The sequence below is a fragment of the Schistocerca serialis genome, chromosome 11 (genome assembly GCF_023864345.2).
Source record: "Schistocerca serialis cubense isolate TAMUIC-IGC-003099 chromosome 11, iqSchSeri2.2, whole genome shotgun sequence".
In the NCBI taxonomy this organism is placed as follows: Eukaryota; Metazoa; Arthropoda; class Insecta; order Orthoptera; family Acrididae; genus Schistocerca; species Schistocerca serialis.
The window spans coordinates 119731631-119753530 of NC_064648.1; the positions used below are offsets into that span (position 1 = coordinate 119731631).

Sequence of the window (21900 nt, forward strand, 5' to 3'; positions counted from 1 at the left end):
AGGTCCTTGTTTCAAGTCTTTCCTCGACTGAAAATTTTACTTTCTTTATTTTTGCATAGTTATTATCTGTCCGTTCGTTCATTGACATCTCTGTTCACTGTAATAAGTTTAGTGTCTGTGTTTTGCGACCGCACTGCAAAACCGTTCGATTAGTAGACGAAAGGACGTGCCTCTCCAATGGGAACAGAAAACATTTGATCGTAAGGTCATAGGTCAACCGATTCCTCCACAGCAAAACACGTCTGATATATTCTATACGACACTGGTGACGGCATGAGCGTCACATGACAGGAATATGTTGTCGACCCACCTAACTTGTACACTTGGCGAATGGGTAAAAAGATTCTTCTACCTTGCCCGATTTAGGTTTTCTTGTGGATGTGATAATCACTCCCAAAAAAGTGATGAAAACATAAGAGTTTGTCACATAAACTGAAAATAAAAAATTAAAATGTACACTTGATGGAACATTTGAACCTAGGACCTTTCGTCCCGCAGCTGCTCACGTTACCACGAGACCACGGTACTCCTGCGTTCCTATCGTCCTTATTGTTGCTTATCTTCCCTTGAACTACTCAGTTTGTATATTTTGCTTATTTTCTTCATAGTTCCACACAACTTCTTCCTGTTTTCTCAATTGATCTGTGTTCAGTTTTTCAAGGCCTATCCACTGTGCCAACTTATAACTAAATCTGAGGGGGGTGCGATGGGGAGGTTCCCTTGTAAGTAACGGCTCAGTACACACCAAATAACTAGTTTCCACAACACTACCACAACCCCAAGTATGTATTGACATACCAAGTTCACCTTTTAGTATTTTGTTTACTAACAGTCGCTCACATGGTTGCAGATGACATGATGTTCGCCATATAAAAAAACGGCAACAGAAAAAAGCGCACAGAAAATATGTCGCAAACAGCGACAATAATTGCTTAAAACATGCTGTAACATACAATAAATAAGGTAGTATGAAAGTATCCATAGAGAACTATATTTGAAAAAACGAATAGTAAAAAAAAATGTAATAATGTGCTACTGTGTGTGCATAACCAAGCTACTTTCTGCATGTTTTACATTTTAAAAAAAACACTGACGATGGTGATACTTGTCGCCGAAACTAGTTTGGGAGAATAAAGAAATAAACGAATAACAAGGTGCTTTGCAGCAAGGCGGACTCAATTTCTGATATTACTGTTTTTCTATGCAAACACGACCCAATGGAAGAGTTCCAAGGTATTATTATTGTTCCTTACTTCCTTATTCACTACTCTCACGTTGAATCGTCTGTCCCGTCTTACGTTCTGAAAATATTGTGGAGGAAAAAGATATACTTCCAGTAGCTAATCGTTCGCCAGTTATTGAACTGTGCATTGTTCTTGACAAAAGAATAAACAAAACAAAAACGTATACTGATATATGTAACTGAAAATTATTATGAATAACGAAAAGAAATGGAGCGCTTAAGAAATGGCTCTGAGCGCTATGGGACTTAACTTCTGAGGTCATCACTCCCCCAGAACTTAGAACTACTTAAACCTAACTAACCTAAGGACATCACACACATCCATGCCCAAAGCAGGATTCGAACCTGCGACCGTAGCGGTCGCGCGATTCCAGACTGTAGCGCCTAGAACCGCTAGGCCACCCCGACCGGCTTGGAGCGCTTAAACGGCGGAAAACGAAACACTAGTCAGTGACAATAAAACGCAGTATACGGTAATGCTGATTTTTCTCATGGGCAATACATCACGTTTGCGTCTGAAACAGACTTACTTCATCTTTTTGTAAGATGATGGAACTTCGAATGTTTGAACAATAAGGATCCTAGGTGGGCAGCAGAAGATGAAAACATTGCAATGAAATGAATACCCTTAGCTGCATACAGGCGTTGATATAAGTCAACGGGGACAGTTGAAAATGTGTGCCCCGACCGGGACTCGAACCCGGGATCTCCTGCTTACATGGCACACGCTCTATCCATATGAGCCACCGGGCACAGACAGGAGTGCTTGCGATGGTGTACTCGACGACGAACCTGGGTGCACGAGTGGCAAAACGTCATTTCTTCGGATGAATCCAGGTTCTGTTTACAGCATCACGATGATCGCATCCGTGTTTGGCGACATCGCGGTGAACGCACATTGGAAGCGTGTATTCGTCATCGCCATTCCCGGTGTATCACCCGGCATGATGGTATGGGGTGCCATCGGTTACACGTCTCGGTCACCTCTTGTTCGCATTGACGGCACTTTGAACAGTGGACGTTACATTTCAGATGTGTTACGACCCGTGGCTCTACTCTTCATTCGATCCTTGCTAAACCCCACATTTCAGCAGGATAATGCACGACCGCATGTTGCAGGTGCTGTACCGGCCTTTCTGGATACAGAAAATGTTCGACTGCTGCCCTGGTCAGCACATTCTCCAGATCTCTCGCCAATTGAAAACGTCTGGTCAGCGGTGGCCGAGCAACTGGCTCGTCACAATACGCCAGTCACTACTCTCGATGAACTGTGGTATCGTGTTGAAGCTGCACGGGCAGCTGTACTTGTACACGCCATTCAAGCTCTGTTTGACTGAATGGCCAGGCGTATCAAGGCCCTTATTTTGGCCAGAGGTGGTTGTTCTGGGTACTGATTTCTCAGGATCTATGCACCCAAACTGCTTGAAAATGTAATCACATGTCAGTTCTAGTATAATATATTTGTCCAATGAATACCCGTTTATCATCTGTATTTCTTCTTGGTGTAGCAATTTTAATGACCAGTAGTGTAATGTCAGCAGCGATGGTCGCACCTTGGGGAAGCAATTCATAGCCCGCCACACTGCCGCTGTCCCACCACATGCATAACATTGCCTCTTGCGGACGCAAGGAGGTCTTTGTACGCGGACCTGCTCCGTTGTTTGGGCTCAGCCATTGCTTTTGTTCCCTTGTGTTAGAATAAATGCACCATATCTCGTCACCACTAACGATAAAAAGATAGGAATGGTCGGCGTTGTTCACGGAGCAATGGACGACGACCAAGCACAAATGCACATATGGCCACCTGCTGATTTCTGTGAGTTTCGCTTAGAGTCTGCGGTCCTTGTACGCCTGATTTTCGAATCTTCCACATTGCACGATGGTGGAATGATCACATTTCATCATGGCTGCCAGTTCTCGACCACACTGACATCGATCACTGTGGATTAATGCGTTTAAACGGTCTTCATCAAAACCTGAAAGTCTTCCTGGACGTGCGGAGTGACTAATGTCAAAACAAACCTCCCTGAAACGAGAAAACCATTCTCTTGCAATGCTCTGTCCAATAGCATTATCCCCATACACGGCGTAAATGTTTCTGGCTGCCTCCGCTGCTGTCACTCCTCTATACAACTCAAACAGAACAATCCGTAGGAAATGTTCTGTTTTCTCCACTTACAACACCATTTTCTAGCGTCCACAGCCCTACTCACTATACAGGGTGGTCCACTGATAGTAACCGGGCCAAATATCTCACGAAATAAGCGTCAAACGAAAAAACTACAAAGAACGAAACTTGTCTAGCTTGAAGGGGGAAACCAGATGGCGCTATGGTTGGCCCGCTAGATGGCTCTGCCATAGGTCAAACGCATATCAACGGCGTTTTTTTAAAATAACAACCCCCATTTTTTTATTACATATTGGTCTACTGCGTAAAGAAATATGAATGTTTTAGTTGGACCACTTCTTTCGCTTTGTGATGGATGGCGCTGTAATAGTCACAAACGTACAAGTACGTGGTATCACGTAACATTCCGCCAGTGCGGACGGTATTTGCTTCGTGATACATTACCCGTGTTAAAATGGATCGTCTACCAATTACCGGAAAGGTCGATATCGTGTTGATGTTTGGCTATTGTGATCAAAATGCCCAACGGGCGTGTGCTATGTGTGCTGCTCGGTATCCTGGACGACATCATCCAAGTGTCCGGACCGTTCGCCGGATACTTACGTTATTTAAGGAAACAGGAAGTGTTCAGCCACATCTGAAACGTCAACCACGACCTGCAACAAATGATCATGCCCAAGTAGGTGTTTTAGCTGCTGTCGCGGCTAATCTGCACATCAGTAGCAGACAAAATGTGCGACAATCGAGAATCTCAATGACGTCGGTGTTGAGAATGCTACATCAACATCGACTGCACCCGTACCATATTTCTGTGCACCAGGAATTGCATGGCGACGACTTTGAACGTCGTGTACAGTTCTGCCACTGGGCACAAGAGAAATTACGGGACAATGACAGATTTTTTGCACGCGATCTGTTTAGCGAAGAAGCGTCATTCACCAACAGCGGTAACGTAAACCGGCATAATATACACTATTGGGCTACGGAAAATCCACGATGGCTGCGACAAGTGGAACATCAGCGACCTTGGCGGGTTAATGTATGGCGCGGCATTATGGGAGGAAGGATAACTGGCCCCCATTTTATCGATGGCACTCTAAATGGTGCAATGTATGCTGATTTCCTACGTAATGTTCTACCGATGCTACTACAAGATGTTTCACTACATGACAAAATGGCGATGTACTTCCAACATGATGGATGTCCGGCACATAGCTTGCGTGCGGTTGAAGCGGTATTGAATAGCATATTTCGTGACAGGTGGATTGGTCTTCGAAGCACCATACCGTGGCCCGGACGTTCACCGGACCAGACGTCCCCGGATTTCTTTCTGTGGGGAAAGTTGAAGGATATTTGCTATCGTGATCCACCGACAACGCCTGACAACATGCGTCAGCGCAATGTCAATGCATGTGCGGACATTACGGCAGGCGAACTACTCGCTGTCGAGAGGAATGTCGTTACACGTATTGCCAAATGCACTGAGGTTGACGTACATCATTTTGAGCATTTATTGCATTAATGTGGTATTTACAGCTAATCACGCTGTAACAGCACGCGTTCTCAGAAATGAAAAGTTGACAAAGGTACATATATGACACTGGAACACCCGAAATGAAATGTTCAAACGGAGCTACGTTCTGTATTTTAATTTAAAAAACTTACCGGTTACCAACTGTTCGTCTAAAATTGTGAGCCATATGTTTGTGACTATTACAGCGCCATCTATCAGAAAGCGAAAAAAAGTGGCCAACTGAAACATTCATGCTTATGTACATACTACACGAATATGTAATAGAAAATGGGGGTTCCTATTAAAAAAAAAAACGCAGTTGATATCCGTTTGACCTATGGCAGCGCCATCTAGCGGGCCAACCATAGCGCCATCTGGTTTCCCACTTCAAGCTAGACGGGTTTCGTTGTTTGTAGTTTTATCGTTTGACGCTTATTTCGTGAGATATTTGGTCCGGTCATGATCAGTGGACCAACCTGTATATACACAATATGTGATCAAAGTATCCGGACACCCTCAAAAACATACGTTTTTCATATTAGGTGCTTTGAACTGCCACTTACTACCGGGTACTCCGTACCAGCGACCTCAGTAGTCATTAGACATCGTGAGAGAGCAGAATGGGGCGCTCCGCGGAACTCACGGACTTCGAACGTGGTCAGGTGATTGGGTGTCACTTGTGTCTGTACGTGAGATTTCCACAGTCCTAAACATCACTCGGTCCACTTTTTCAGATGTATCAGTGAAGTGGAAACGTGAAGGGACACGTACAGCACAAAAGCGCACAGGCCGACCTCGTCTGTTGACTGACAGAGACCGCCGACAGTTGAAGAGGGTCGTAATGTGTAATAGGCAGGAATTACAAACTGCATCAGAATCCAGTAAAAGTACTATGACAGTTAGGTGATGGAGGGCGTAAGTCTTTTCCGCCAGGTGTCGGGTTACTTTTGATCATATAGTGAAAACTCAAACGGCAACAGTGAACTTCAAATAAAAAATGACAGTCGACAAATAAATTCCTAGAAACTACCAACGTAATATATATAACTAAAAACTTTTAAAATTCAAATAGTTCAAATGGCTATGAGCACTATGGGACTTAACTTCTGAGGTCATCAGTCCCCTAGAACTCAGAACTACTTAAACCTAAGTAACCTAAGGATATCACACACATCCATGCCCGAGGCAGGATTCGAATCTGCGACCGTAGCGCCTAGAACCACTCGACCGGCTTCAAAAATTCAAAATATTTCACAAATATAAGGAAAGTTTTTAATAACTGGTCCATTAAAAAAAAAAAAAAAAAACGAGAACACGTTAATAAGAACAGAAATCACACACGAAGTAGTTGTCTTCCTTAGCTCTGGAAAATTGTTCACGAGATTGACACTGCGTCCATGCCTCATTGTATAATGAGTCTGAATACAGCGCATTATAGAATACGCATCTTCATCTTGGATTTTTTGCCTGATGCAGTCGAAGAATCTTTTTAATTACATCCATATTTTGCAGCTGCGTAAGTGACCACATTCAATACACAGGAAGTCTGAATGAAAACGCCTTCAGTCAAAATCTTTTCGTCTATTATTAAATTACGCGATGCATTTCCGACCCTGCGCGTCCATCTGCAGGTACAGATGGTCTAATACCTAATTAACATTTGTCCTTACCGAGCGAGGTGGCGCAGTGGTTAGACACTGGACTCGCATTCGGGAGGACGACGGTTCAATCCCGCGTCCGGCCATCCTGATTTAGGTTTTCCGTGATTTCCCTAAATCGCTCCAGGAAAATGCCGGGATGGTTCCTTTCAAAGGGCACGGCCGACTTCCTTCCCCGTCCTTCCCTAATCCGATGAGACCGATGACCTCGCTGTCTGGTCTCCTTCCCCGAAACAACCAACCAACATTTGTCCTTGAATAAGGCAAAATGCATTTTCCTGTTCTGAGGAAGCTAGATGTTAGGTTTCGTGTTTCGTGAATCGAGTGCGGAAATATGTGAGAAACAGTGGAAAAAACAGTCAAAACCTTACTGAATAATTGCTAACATTAAATAAAAAAACAATTTCATACTGCATTGTTCATCAGTGATAAATTACGACACTTACTAGCTCACAACATAAAAAGAGATAGCCAAAAATTCAACAGCAGTGGAGTGTATAAAGTATAATGCCCGAATCGTCCTGCCTACTATGTAGGGAAAACTGGCAGAAATTTCAAAACCCGTTTCCAAGAACACATAAATGCTTTCAGAGTGTAATACTTTGAAAAATTAGTTACTGGACAGCACCTGCTGAAAATCAAACATGCGATCAACAGGCTCGAAAACAATTTGGTAGTACCGGTGCTATACCACGTAGCCAGTGGTAAGATTCTAAATCTGTTAGAACAATTGGAAATATACCTGCACGAAATCAAAGATCCGAAATCTTTGTCAAATGAACAAACACAATTCGCTAGCCATAGTTGTTTTAAACACACATTAAATTTATTCCTTGCATGTACCAACTTCTTAAAACTCATATCTCTGACACTACGTGATAAACGTTATCTTCGATCACATCAGGTTGAACTACATCTGCGAAGTGTTTTTAAAAAATTGGAAACTAATGTGCGACGACAGTATGAATAAACCAACAAATGCGATCTACAAAGATTAAAAGTGTTCTTTCTTGTTTGTTCGGCATGTTTTTCACTGCTTCTTCCACTGTTTCTCAGGTCTTTCCACCGTCGACTAACTAAATATGAAACTAACATCTAACTTCCTCGTAACAGGAAAATGCATTTCATCTCACTTAAGAGCAAATTTAAATTTTGTGTTAGACGATAAGCACCTGAAGATTGAACCACAGGGTCCGAAATGCATCGTGCATGTAATTTATCTAATAAAACGTGCAAAAATTGTGACTGAAGGCATTATTGTTAAAAATTTCCCTTTATAGAAGAAGCTTGTCTTTTCAATTTTTTTTGGGCTGGTTTGGACTTTCCAACTGTCGTTTTCTGCTACTCCACCTTCGTTGCAGCTTGATCCTTTTGTCTCTTCCCCATAATCAGTTTCTCTTTTCTTTATCTTTCCTGGCTTTTTTTTTCGACTTCCAAATCATTTTTGTATGGAAGTCAATATCACTGTTTTGCCTATTTGTGATTTTTTTGCACTTTCCGCCAAGTCAACGTCTGCGGGAGGCTTTTATTCCACTCAGTATATCAGATTTTGCTCCACAGTGCAAGACTGAAGAAAACGTGGCGTTGGAAAATTAGCATTCACATAATGTGCATCACACAAACATTGAAAGATGTGCTTAATCGAAACACTTACGAGGGCCGTTCAGAAAGTAACCTCCGGTTGATTTAAAAAAATACACCAAGTTAAATAAAAATATTTTAATATATACATCTTACAACTACATCTTTGCACTATTTTTCTACATAGTCTCCATAGCGATTGAGGCACTTATCGTATCTCTTCACAAGCTTTGAAATTCCTTCTGCATAAAAATCACCCGCTTGTGCCTGGAGACAGCCTGTGACCGCATCTTTGAGCTCTTCGTCGTCATCAAACCGCTGTGACCCGAGCCATTTCTTCAAATGCACGAAGAGGTGATAATCACTTGGCGCCAGGTCTGGGCTGTAAGGTGGATGGTTGATAACGCCCCACTTGAAGGACTCAAGAAGGGCCGTTGTTCTGCGAGCAGAGTGAGGACGGGCGTTATCGTGCAAAAAAACGATACCGGAAGTCAGCATACCACGGCGTTTGTTCTGTATAGCCCGTCGCAACTTTTTTATTGTTTCACAGTACACGTCTTGATTAATGGTCGTACCACGTTCCATGAATTCAACCAACAACACCCCTTTGGCATCCCAAAACACCGTTGCCATCAGTTTTCTGGCAGAAAAATCTTGCGAGGCTTTTCTTGGTTTGGTAGGCGAATTTGAATGTGCCCACATCTTTGATTGTTCTTTTGTCTCAGGGTTCACGTACTTAATCCAGGTTTCGTCACCGGTCACGATTCTGTTTAACAATGGTTCTCCTTCGTCCTCATAACGTGACAGAAAGTCTAATGCAGAGGCCATTCTTTGAGTTTTGTGGTGGTCGGTAAGAATTTTGGGCACCCATCGTGCACAGAACTTACGGTAACCCAATCTTGCTGTCACTATCTCGTACAAGAGAGTCTTAGCAATCTGTGGAAAACCAGTAGACAACTCCGACATTGAGAAGCGTCGATTTTCACGAACTTTTGCATCAACTGTCTGAACGAGTTCGTCAGTCACCAATGATGGTCTACCACTCCTCTCTTCATCATGAACGTTTTCTCGTCCACTTTTAAATAAACGTACCCATTCACGGACAACTCCTTCACTCATAACTCTTGGTCTGTACACGGCACAAAGCTCACGATGAATAGCTGCTGCAGAATATCCTTTGGCTGTAAAAAACCTTATGACAGCACGCACTTCACATTTGGCTGGGTTTTCTATTGCAGCACACATTTCAAACTGCCACAAAAACTAAACTAGCGCAGGTACGACGTTCACTCGACCACGGCTTGATGCCGACTGACCTGTTGAGTGCGTGAACGCACAGATGGCGTCGCTACTCCCCCCACAACCCGCACTGTGACCAATCGGAGGTTACTTTCTGAACCGCCCTCGTAATTAACTGTGTTTTATTAGATAATGCTTACCTTTGAGGTACTGCTCCAAGAAGCAAACAGGACACATTCACCAAACACATTTACATTTACAATAACTGCACGCTTCTATGGATCCCCTAAGCCTGCATTCCATATTTAGTCGAACGTTATGGGCACCTCTTCGTATGTTGTGTATTTGATCATATCCGTTTTGGATACGCTACCCATGACATCGACTTTGGACAAGTGAGCTGTATACACCGAGGGTTGTAACGTCCCCAAAGTAAAAGGAATCCAAAATCGGGCACGCAATGCAATGCAATGGCTCCCCCTCGAAACATCCACGTGTTCGGAAACTGTGAACCTCCTTGAAGAAATAGGGATATGTCCACTTGCACACAACACTCTTTTAAATTTACTGAACGAACAAACCGATCTAGAGCACAAAATATCAACTGAAAACATCACAGATATTATAAAGCAGGAAAAAAGGTAAAATAAACAAACCACAGAGATGCTTCACATTCACAGTCACATTCACCGTACAACAAGATATAACACCAAAAAAACATCACAGACCATAAACCAAAACAAAATTATTAAGTAAAAATAAAAAATATATAACAATCTCAATACAAACTAGACGAAGTGTCGGATAAAAACACAAGCAGAACCAAGCCTAACAAAATTTAAAACGTAACCGGATTCCCACACATCATCTACTTCTAGCAGCGTTTACGTAAACATGTAATACCGCTGATGCATTGTCATGCACTGTCATGTGGAAAAATAACACACTAAAACTGACTAATCTATACCTAACAATCGGATATAGCAGTACGTCTACAACGAACTTTCTAGTAACGTCTAAATGCAAATTCCAACAAAGACAGCACACGGCAGGATTGATATTACACATAAAGTAAAAACAGCACTCGAATACATGCTACCTTTGCGATTGCAACAGTTTACAATAGTATCCAGACCATCACCTATTAACCCTTAACTAACGAAGTATGGTCCCTCAGACCGCGCGAAAATTTTCGAATTCTTTCTCCAAGGTCGGTTCTGGCAGAATATTACTCTACTCCCCCTACCCTAGTTAAATTGCCCACTCTACATTGTTTTATTGTTGGTTGCATTGTCGCCTTCTTTGTTCGTTACCAACACATGTCACTGACATGTGTTGAGATCTGCAAGACTGCACGTCGTGAACTACACTCCTGGAAATTGAAATAAGAACACCGTGAATTCATTGTCCCAGGAAGGGGAAACTTTATTGACACATTCCTGGGGTCAGATACATCACATGATCACACTGACAGAACCACAGGCACATAGACACAGGCAACAGAGCATGCACAATGTCGGCACTAGGACAGTGCATATCCACCTTTCGCAGCAATGCAGGCTGCTATTCTCCCATGGAGACGATCGTAGAGATGCTGGATGTAGTCCTGTGGAACGGCTTGCCATGCCATTTCCACCTGGCGCCTCAGTTGGACCAGCGTTCGTGCTGGACGTGCAGACCGCGTGAGACGACGCTTCATCCAGTCCCAAACATGCTCAATGGGGGACAGATCCGGAGATCTTGCTGGCCAGGGTAGTTGACTTACACCTTCTAGAGCACGTTGGGTGGCACGGGATACATGCGGACGTGCATTGTCCTGTTGGAACAGCAAGTTCCCTTGCCGGTCTAGGAATGGTAGAACGATGGGTTCGATGACGGTTTGGATGTACCGTGCACTATTCAGTGTCCCCTCGACGATCACCAGTGGTGTACGGCCAGTGTAGGAGATCGCTCCCCACACCATGATGCCGGGTGTTGGCCCTGTGTGCCTCGGTCGTATGCAGTCCTGATTGTGGCGCTCACCTGCACGGCGCCAAACACGCATACGACCATCATTGGCACCAAGGCAGAAGCGACTCTCATCGCTGAAGACGACACATCTCCATTCGTCCCTCCATTCACGCCTGTCGCGACACCACTGGAGGCGGGCTGCACGATGTTGGGGCGTGAGCGGAAGACGGCCTAACGGTGTGCGGGACCGTAGCCCGGCTTCATGGAGACGGTTGCGAATGGTCCTCGCCGATACCCCAGGAGCAACAGTGTCCCTAATTTGCTGGGAAGTGGCGGTGCGGTCCCCTACGGCACTGCGTAGGATCCTACGGTCTTGGCGTGCATCCGTGCGTCGCTGCGGTCCGGTCCCAGGTCGACGGGCACGTGCACCTTCCGCCGACCACTGGCGACAACATCGATGTACTGTGGAGACCTCGCGCCCCACGTGTTGAGCAATTCGGCGGTACGTCCACCCGGCCTCCCGCATGCCCACTATACGCCCTCGCTCAAAGTCCGTCAACTGCACATACGGTTCACGTCCACGCTGTCGCGGCATGCTACCAGTGTTAAAGACTGCGATGGAGCTCCGTATGCCACGGCAAACTGGCTGACACTGACGGCGGCGGTGCACAAATGCTGCGCAGCTAGCGCCATTCGACGGCCAACACCGCGGTTCCTGGTGTGTCCGCTGTGCCGTGCGTGTGATCATTGCTTGTACAGCCCTCTCGCAGTGTCCGGAGCAAGTATGGTGGGTCTGACACACCGTGTCAATGTGTTCTTTTTTCCATTTCCAGGAGTGTATTTTGTTGACACACACCGACGTAGGTAGAAAAGATCTTCATAATCTACATCTACATCAACATAAATACTCCGCTAGCCACCAAGCGGTGTGTGGAGGAGGGTACAATTCGCGCCAAAGTCATATTTCCCCCCCCCCCCCCCCCCCCCCCTCTGTTCCACACGCGGATCGCACGAGGGCAAAACGACTCTCTGAACGCCTCAGTACGAGCTCTAATTTCCCTTATTTCTGAATCGTGATCATTGCGCGATTTGAAAATGGTTCAAATGGCTCTGAGCACTATGGGACTTAACAGCTGTGGTCATCAGCCCCATCAGTCAACTTAGGACTATTTAAACCTAACTAACCTAAGGACATCACACACATCCATGCCCGAGGCAGGATTCGAACCTGCGACCGTAGCGGTCGCGCGGTTCCGGTCTGAAGCGCCTAGAAGCGCTCGGCCACACCGGCCGGCTCGCGATTTGAAAGTTGGTGGTAGTAATACATGCTCTACAACCTCGGTGTACATCGGATTTTGGAATTTAGTGAGCAGCCCCTTCTGTTTAGCGCGTCGTCTGTCTGAAAGTGTGTCCCACTTCTAACTTTCTATGAGATTTGTAACGCCCTCGCGATGGCTAAATGTACCAGTCACGAATATTGCCGCTCTTCTTTGGACTTTCTCAATTTCTTGAATGAGACCCAACTGGTAAGGGTCCCATACAGACGAACAGTACTCTATCACTGGACGAACTAACGTATTGTAAGCTATTTCCTTTGTTGAAGGACTGCATCGCTTCAGGATTCTACAAATAAACCGCAATCTAGAGTTTACCTTACCCCTTACTCGCGTAATCTGATCATTCCATTTGAGATCATTTCGATTTGTCACACCCAGACACCTGAATGATGTTTCCGCTTCCAAACACCGGGCATTTATTTTGTACTCGTACATTAACGGGGATTTTCGCCTTGTTATACGCAGTAGGTTACACTTACTAATATTGAGAGATAATCGCCTATCATTACACCTGGCATTTATTTTCTGCAAATTCCCATTGATTCGTTCACAACTTTCGTGTGATACTACTTTCCTGTAGACTACAGCATCATCGATAAACAGTCTAATGCCTCTGTCAATACCATTAACCAGATCGTTTATGTAAATCGTAAAAAGCAGAGGACCTATTACGCTGCCCTGGGGCACATCTGAAATTAACGCTTGTTCCTGTTGAAGTAACCCCGTTCAGTACGACATACAGTTCCCTGTCTGTCAGAAAACTTTCTATCCAACCGCATATGTCATCGGATAGACCGTAAGCGCGCACTTTTTTGGAGTATGTAGGCTTTAAAGCTTGTTAACAACTGTAAACGAAAAGGACGAATTGATTTCTTGGGACTACCCGTGATACGACTGGCTCGTTCAAGATGTTTTCCATTCGTTCTTGGTCGTTCCATACTCTTCCCTTTGCGCATGGGTATACAAACAAATCTGAGTTGCTCTTTCATTTGGTGCGTTATTTACAACTGTAAGTTGAATATAATAAATGCTACCAAGCCTTAAAACCCTTATATTCATTTTGAAATACCCGGTCGGGAGCATTTGTTACCTTTCAGATTGGAGGTGTTGTTCGATGTTAGTCAAGAACGCCTTTCAGGCGACAAAGACGACGTTATGAGGGTCACTCCAAAATAAATGCACACTATTTTTGTAGAAATACAGTTTTCATTCTGCACGTGTGAAAGTTTTACAGTGTATAGTTACATCCTTCCCGCTTGTTTTCACATTTAGTTCAACCTGTTCCCGTGAGTGGCGCCGTCACACCACATCTTCAAAATGGCTGCTACACTTGACGTTCGTCAGAAGCAACGTGCTGTCATAGAATTCCTGTGCTGCGAAAACGAGACAGTGGGAAACATCCACAAGAGGTTGAAAAAGGTGTACGGAGATGCTGCTGTCGATCGCAGTACAGTTAGTCGGTGGGCGAGCAGGTTACGTGATGAAAGCGGGCACGGCAATATTGAGGATTGTCCTCGCAGCGGCAGGCCTCGTACTGCACACACTCCAGACAATGTGCAGAGGGTTAACGAATTGGTGACTGCTGACAGACGCAAAACAGTGAACGAATTGTCACGCTACGTCGGGATAGGGGAAGGAAGTGTTTGCAGAATACTGAAAGTGTTGGCGTTAAAAAAGGTTTGTGCCACGATGTTGACAGTGGTTCACAAAGAAACAAGAGAAACGGTATGCAACGAACTTTTGGAACAGCACGAGAATGGTGGAGATGAATTTCTTGGAAGAATTGTGACAGGTGATGAAACATGGCTCCATCATTTTTCACCAGAGACAAAGAGGCAATCAATGGAGTGGCATTATGCAAATTCACCCAAGAAAAAAAATTCAAAACCACACCTTCTGCTGGAAAAGTTACGGCTAAGGTGTTGTGGACATCGTGCCAAGTGGAACCACCATAAATTCTGATGCACATCTGACGATACTGAAGAAACTTCAAGTGCGACTGAGTCGTGTTCGACCACATCAGCAAAAGCAGGATGTTTTGCTGTTGCAATACAATGCACGGCCACGTGTCAGTCAAAAAACCGTGGAAGCGATCACAAAACTCGGATGGACAACGCTGAAACACCCGCCTTACAGTCCTGACCTGGCTCCATGCAACTACCAGCTATTTGGGAAACTGAAAGACTCTCTTCGTGGAACAAGGTTTGAAGATGATGACTCCCTTGAGCACACTGCCAAACAGTGGCTCCAACAGGTTGGTCCAGAATTTTACCGTGCGTGTATACAGGCGCTGGTTCCAAGATGGCGTAAGGCAGTTGAGAGGGATGGAAATTATGTGGAGAAATGAAAATATTGTTCCTAAAGGATGTATCTACACGCTTTAAAACTTTCAAACACGTACTGGGTGATTAAAAAGTCAGTATAAATTTGAAAACTGAATAAATCACGGAATAATGTAGATAAAGAGGTACAAATTGACACACATGCTTGGAATGACATGGGGTTTTATTAGAACCAAAAAACTACAAAAGTTCACAAAACGTCCGAGAGATGGCGCTTCATCTGATCAGAATAGCAATAATTAGCATAACACAGTAAGACAAAGCAAAGATGATGATGTTTACAGGAAATGCTCAATATGTCCACCATCATTCCTCAACAATAGCTGTAGTCGAGGAATAATGTCGTGAACTGCACTGTAAAGCATGAAACTTCCTGACAGATTAAAACTGTGTGCCGGATCGAGACTCGAACTCGGGACCTTTGCCTTTCGCGGGCAAGTGCTCTACCAGGGTTCGCAGGAGGGCTTCTGTAAAGTTTGGAAGGTAGGAGGCGAGGTACTGGCGGAAGTAACGCTATGAGGGCGGGGCGTGAGTCGTGCTTGGGTAGCTCAGATGGTAGAGCACTTGCCCGCGAAAGGCAAAGGTCCCGAGTTCGAGTCTCGGTCCGGCACACAGTTTTAATCTGCCAGGAAGTTTCATATCAGCGCACACTCCGCTGCAGAGTGAAAATCTTATACTGTAAAGCATGTCCGGAGTTATGGTGAGACATTGGCATCGGACGTTGTCTTTCAGCATCCCTAGAGATGTCGGTCGATCACGATACACTTGCGACTTCAGGTAACCCCAAAGCCAATAATCGCACCGACTGAGGTCTGGGGACCTCGGAGGGCAAACATGACGAAAGTGGCGGCTGAGCACACGATCATCACCAAACGACGCGCGCAAGAGATATTTCACGCGTCTAGCAATTTTGTTTGGTTCTAATAAAACCCCATGTCATTCCAAGCATGTGTGTCCATTTGTACCTCTCCATCTACACTATTCCGTGTTTTATTAAGTTTTCAAATTTATACTGACTTTTTGATCACCCGGTAGAATAAAAGATGGATTTAAAAAAAATAGTGTGCATTTCTTTTGGAGTGACCCTCGTATAAACCACCTCACTAAGCTTGAAATACAGGGTGTGGTAGATAAGTAATGAGACTGGCCGCCGCGCGGCGCCCCAGTCGCTCGCAGGGCGGTCTCCACCTGTACGTCACGTGGTGGGGGATCTGAGCTAACAATGGAACCGGTTCGCAGTCGCGTCGGGGCTCTGGTGCAGTGAGGGTCGAGCTTCGCGTATTACGTTGTTTGTGTGCCCGTGACACTTGTGAAAACGCTGAAGATGGATCGCTCGATAGAACAGCGGTATGCAATCAAATTTTGCTTTCGCTTGGGCAAAACTGCTTCGGAAACTTTTCCTATGATTACGGAGGCCTACAAAGAAGACTCCCTATCAAGAGCTCAAGTGTTCCGGTGGTTTAATGAATTTAAAAACGGGAGGGAATCCGTTGAAGACATGGAACGATCTGGACGCCCTTCAACGAGTCGTGTGGATGAAACGGTGGCCAAAGTGAAAGAACTCCTGGACTCCGACCATCTAAGTCTCAAAATGATCGCCGATGAGGTCTCTGTGAATAAATTTACAGTTCACCAAATTGTTACGCAAGATTTGACGATGAGGAAAGTTTGCGCAAAATTGTTTCCCCGAGTGCTCACTGCCGAACAAAAGCAACGACGAGTGGACGTTTGCCATGAGATGTTGAATGATTTGGAAAATAATCCACACTTTTTAGACAACGTAATAACAGGCGACGAATCGTGGAGATTCCAGTACGACCCGGAGACGAAAGCCCAGAGCTCGGAGTGGCACACACCGGCCTCCCTGCGGCCGAAGAAACCAACAATGTCAAAGTCCCACATCGAGACAATGCTGATTGTGTTTTTCGACAAGCAGGGGTTAATTCACAAAGAGTTTGTCCCTCAGGGGAAGACTGTCAATGCCGAATTCTACAAAGAAGTCCTTCAGCGATTGCACAGAGCCGTCAAACGGAAGCGACAGGACCTCGCTCGAGGCTGGCGTCTCCACCACGACAACGCTCCGGCGCACACAGCGTTCCTCGTGACCTCCTACTTGACCCGAATTGGAGTTGAAGTTTTGCCACAGCCACCATACAGCCCTGACTTGAGTCCTCCTATTTCCGAAGGTCAAAAGATGCCTGAAGAGTCATCGTTTCGACGATATTCCGAACATCCAACGTGCTGTCACGAAGGTACTGACTGGGATAACTCAAACAGACTACAGTGGGGCCTATGAAGCTTGGAAAACGCGCTGGCAACGTTGTGTCGACGCCCAAGGCGAGTACTTTGAAGAATATTAACGTTTTGTACAAATTGGACCAATAAATTTGTTTTTCTAGACTGAGTCTCATTACTTATCTACCACACCCTGTAGGTCGTGTAACAGAGCTACAACATCCTGCATGTTCGTTCTGGCAGGAATGTGGCCACTGTGCATGATTGCTGGCAGCAGTGGTCACGGGAATGACTGCTCGCAAGAAAACCGGGCTCTGGACGGACCACATGGCACTACCGAGAGGGAAGGCCGTCGTGTTAAGCGTATGGCCCTGGCGCATCGTACTGCGTCTGCAGCAGCAATCTGAGCAGCAGTTGGCACCACTGTGACACAACGAGCTGTCACAAATCGGTTACAGCTACGAGACGTCCTGTAGCAGGCATTCAACTGATCCCAAACTTCCGCCATTTGCAACTTCAATGATGTCAAACGAGAGCTCACTGGAGGGCAGATTGGAGGTCTGTTGTGTTTCCTGATGAAAGCTCGTTCTGCCTCAGTGCCAGTGATGTCCAGTTGATCTACAACCAACCTGTCTGAGTGCTCTACACACGGGACCTACACCTGGAGTTACGGTCTGGAGCGAAATTTTCTGTGACAGCAGGAACACTCCCGAGGTTATCCCACGCACTCAGGTCAGTCAGGTGATTCGACCTGTTGTGCTACCATTCATGAACAACATTCCAGAGGATGTTTTCCAACAGGATAACGCTCCACAACACACCGCAACATACGGGACATCATTAAAAGACAACTCCAGTGTCATCCACGAACAATATTAACCGACCAAGTGCAACAGGCATACAATTCCATCACACGAACAGACATCCGGCACCTGTACATAACGCAAACACGTTTGCCTGCTTGCAGTCAACATTCTGCCAGGTACACCATTTCACATTTACATCTACACCTACATTCCGCAAGCCACCCAACGGTGTGTGGCGGAGGGCACTTCACGTGCCACTGTCATTACCTCCCTTTCCTGCTCCAGTCGCGTACGGTTCACGGGAAGAACGACTGCCTGAAAGCCTCCGTGCGCGCTCTAATCTCTCTAATTTTGCACTCGTGATCTCCTCGGGAGGTATACGTAGGGGGAAGCAATATATTCGATACCTCATCCAGAAACGCACCCTCTCGAAACCTGGACATCAAGCTACACCGCGATGCAGAGCGCCTCTCTTGCAGAGTCTGCCACTCGAGTTTGCTAAACATCTCTGTAACGCTATCACGGTTACCAAATAACCCTGTGACGAAACGCGCCGCTCTTCTTTGGATCTTCTGTATCTCCTCCGTCAACCCGACCTGGTATGGATCCCACACTGATGATCAATACTCAAGTATAGGTCGAACGAGTGTTTTGTATGCCACCTCCTTCGTTCATGGACTACATTTTCTAAGGACTCTCCCAATGAGTCTCAACGTGGCACCCGCCTTACCGACAATTAATTTTATATGATCAGTCCATTTCAAATCGTTCTGTACACATGCTCCCAGATATTTTACAGAAGTAACTGCTACCAGTGTTCGTTCCGCTATGCTTGCAATGGCTTATGTCGTTTTTGTGTTAACCTGTGATCTTGCAGTTTTAATTACGTAAATACATTATCTGGATAAATGTATTACCGAAATTTAGTTATCTACATTAATTATATTTTGGTGCTGCATCTTTTCCGTCAGTGTATTTCCAGAATGCCTGTGATTGTATTACAGTTGCGTTTAGGACAGAGTAATATGAAGATGGAGAAAAAATAAATAAAGTGGAACTTGGAAGGAAGAGGGAGAGATAGAGACTGAGTCTCTAAACTAACTTCTTAGCTTTAGCTGATGACCTAGTAACCTTAGTCGTAACCTACAAGATATAAAAGAGGCATGAAAAACACTGGATTACAATATGGAAAAATCCTGTACGTGACAACGTTAAAGGAACATTACATATTGATTGAAAATATGGAAAAAATTAAAACTGTTCCCTAATTTAAATACTGTCCGCCCCTGGTAGATGAGTGCTCAGCGCGACGGAATGTCATACCTACCGGCCCGGGTTCGTTTCCCGGCTGGGTCGGAGATTTTCTGCACTGAAGGACTAGGTGCTGTCCTTATCATCATAATTTCATCCCCATCGACGCGCAAGTCGCCGTAGTGGCGTCAAATCGAAAGACTTGCACCAGGCGAGCGGTCTACCCGACGGGAGGCCCTAGCCAAACGCTATTAACATTTTAATTTAAATACTTCGGAGAAATACTCGAGCCAAGTTCTGTGGACAAAGCGACTAACATAAAAAGAGCCAGGAAAACGAACATGGCGTTCCACTTAACTAAAAAACAAGTACTAACCAATATCGATATCTATTAATACTAGGATTGGAACTTTTTAATAGTGGCAACTATTTATTCACAACAGATACAAAAGAGTTACATGTTTGCACCTTTTACTGTCCTTCGAAGTAGTCGCCAGCGATGTAGAAGGCGTAGTATACCGTCAGCAGAGCCTCTTCTGTTGATGGTGCGAATGGAGCGGTCTAAAGTTGTGGTGGTTCTCGTGTACGACTGTGATGGTGTTATCCTAACGCATTACGTTCCTCCACGGCAGACCCTCAATGCACACTATTACTGTTCGTTTTTGGAGCATCACCTGCGACCGGCTTTGCGAAAGAAGCGGCGACACTTTTTGCGCAACCCACCCATCATTTTGCACGACAATGCGCGGCCGCATACAGCGCAAGCTGTGGCTGCTCTGTTCGGTCGGTGGGACTGGGAAGTACTGTACCATCCACCATACTCCCCGGACTTAAGTCCTTGTGACTTTGATTTCATTCCGAAGACAAAGGAACCACTTCGTGGCATTCGCTTCAGAATTGTTCCTGAGGCACTAGACCACTCAATTCGCACCATCAACAGAAAGAGGCTCTGCTAACGGAATACTGCGCTTTCCACATCGCTGGCAACGGGTTCTACACAACGCTGGTGACTACTTTGAAGGACAGTAACAGGTGCAGACTTGTAACTCTTTTGTGTCGGTTGTGAATAAATAGTTGCCACTATTTAAGTTCCAACCCTAGTACAACACTGAAGGATAACAGAGTTGTGATTGGAACTGGGTGTACTTATTCCTCAGAACGACTCGCCATAAACAGTTAAATAACTTGGAGAAGATGAAAAGAGAAAGAAGAATTTTAGTCAGATCTTTCCTGAAGGTGCCACAAACTAGTTTGAAATAATTAAAAATCAGTAGAACAAAGACAGTGTACTTGTTATTCAACGCTAATATTCAACATCAAATATGGAATTTTTCTACCCAGAAGTAACGGAAGAATGCATAATTAAGAATAAATGACGGGGAAATTGACCAGCGACAAGTAGGTGTATGAGAAAACTGAAAATATAACAAGCACATAGAGAAGTAAGAGGGTTACATTTTTAACGTAATAGATAACAGGCTGATAAAAAAAAAATAACATTCTTTGGTGAAACTCACATTTCATGGTTTATAGAAGTTGAGAGGGATCTATAGCAGTTATAAATAACAAAGTTCAAGAAAACAGGTAGTGGCTGCATGGCATTCAGGGGAGGGGAAGGCAGAAAACCTTGAGCGGGAAGGGTTTACAGAAGAAAACACAAAAGAAGAGCGGAAGTGCATGGCAGAAGAAAGAATAACAGAGCGCAGGAACGAAGATGTATTAGTAAGTAAAAAAGAAAGATAAGACATAAATAAGCTGTTCACGTGGTCCTGAGCTGGTCAAAACAAAACAATAATAATGAAATTTGTAGCTGCGGCACTCGATATGATAAAAAGGCCTGGTTTGCCTTTTGCTTGTGTCATTTGCGATAGTCCCGTTATCACGCACACATTGGAAAACATAACGCAATGGCGCGGAAGGTAACGCAACATTTCAGATTTTGTTTCCAGCCTTCGGAAATGGAAAAACAACGAGATGTGTGTACTCACCGGAACACGTGTGGTGTTTCAAATGGTAGGGCGAGGCGAGAGAAGGCCGAGTAGGAAACGCTCACAGAGCAGCTCGCGTCGGATGCAGCTGGCGTGACTTCGCGATGTTGGTACGCGGAGGAGAGTCAATCACACGTCCGATACCTCACCGCTAGCTGCGCTGCGCAGCAACTGAAAGGCGTCCCTTGTTGATAACGCTTATATGAGAGGATAGCGTGGCGGGACCGCGCATGCGCAGTTGGGCGCGTCTCGGGAAAGCCGGGCACACTCGTCCGTTTAGACCGGCCGTGTTAAACGGCGGAAGAACAGTTGCCATAATAGAACGCCGACCTCTGTGATACTATGTCGGTAAGGGTTACGTAAAACGCCGACTGCGTCTTCATACCGAAGTTTTTTTCCATTACGTGACCATATTTGTTAGGCGTCTGGCATACCAGCTCCGGATCTACGATATTTCCGAACCGGGCCAAAACCTGATTGTGGCGCCCCACCCCCCCTCTAGCGTTTTACACAGGACTTCAAAAATTTAAAAGAAATCAATTTTTCAAAAATTCATTTTGAAGCGCACATCTTTCCGAAGAGTTTGATATTTACACTACTGGCCACTAAAATTGCTACACCACGAAGAT

At 45.1% G+C, this 21900-nt stretch overlaps 1 long non-coding RNA gene across 1 annotated transcript in view; it reads right to left on the reverse strand.

Annotated features, from left to right (window-relative positions):
- Positions 1–21375, reverse strand: part of LOC126427330 (uncharacterized) — a 335716-nt gene extending 314341 nt beyond the window's left edge. Inside the window, exon 1 of the long non-coding RNA XR_007576634.1 lies at positions 21272–21375. This is a non-coding gene — a long non-coding RNA (uncharacterized LOC126427330). The remainder of the gene's footprint in view (positions 1–21271) is intronic.
- Positions 21376–21900: the final 525 nt, after the last annotated feature.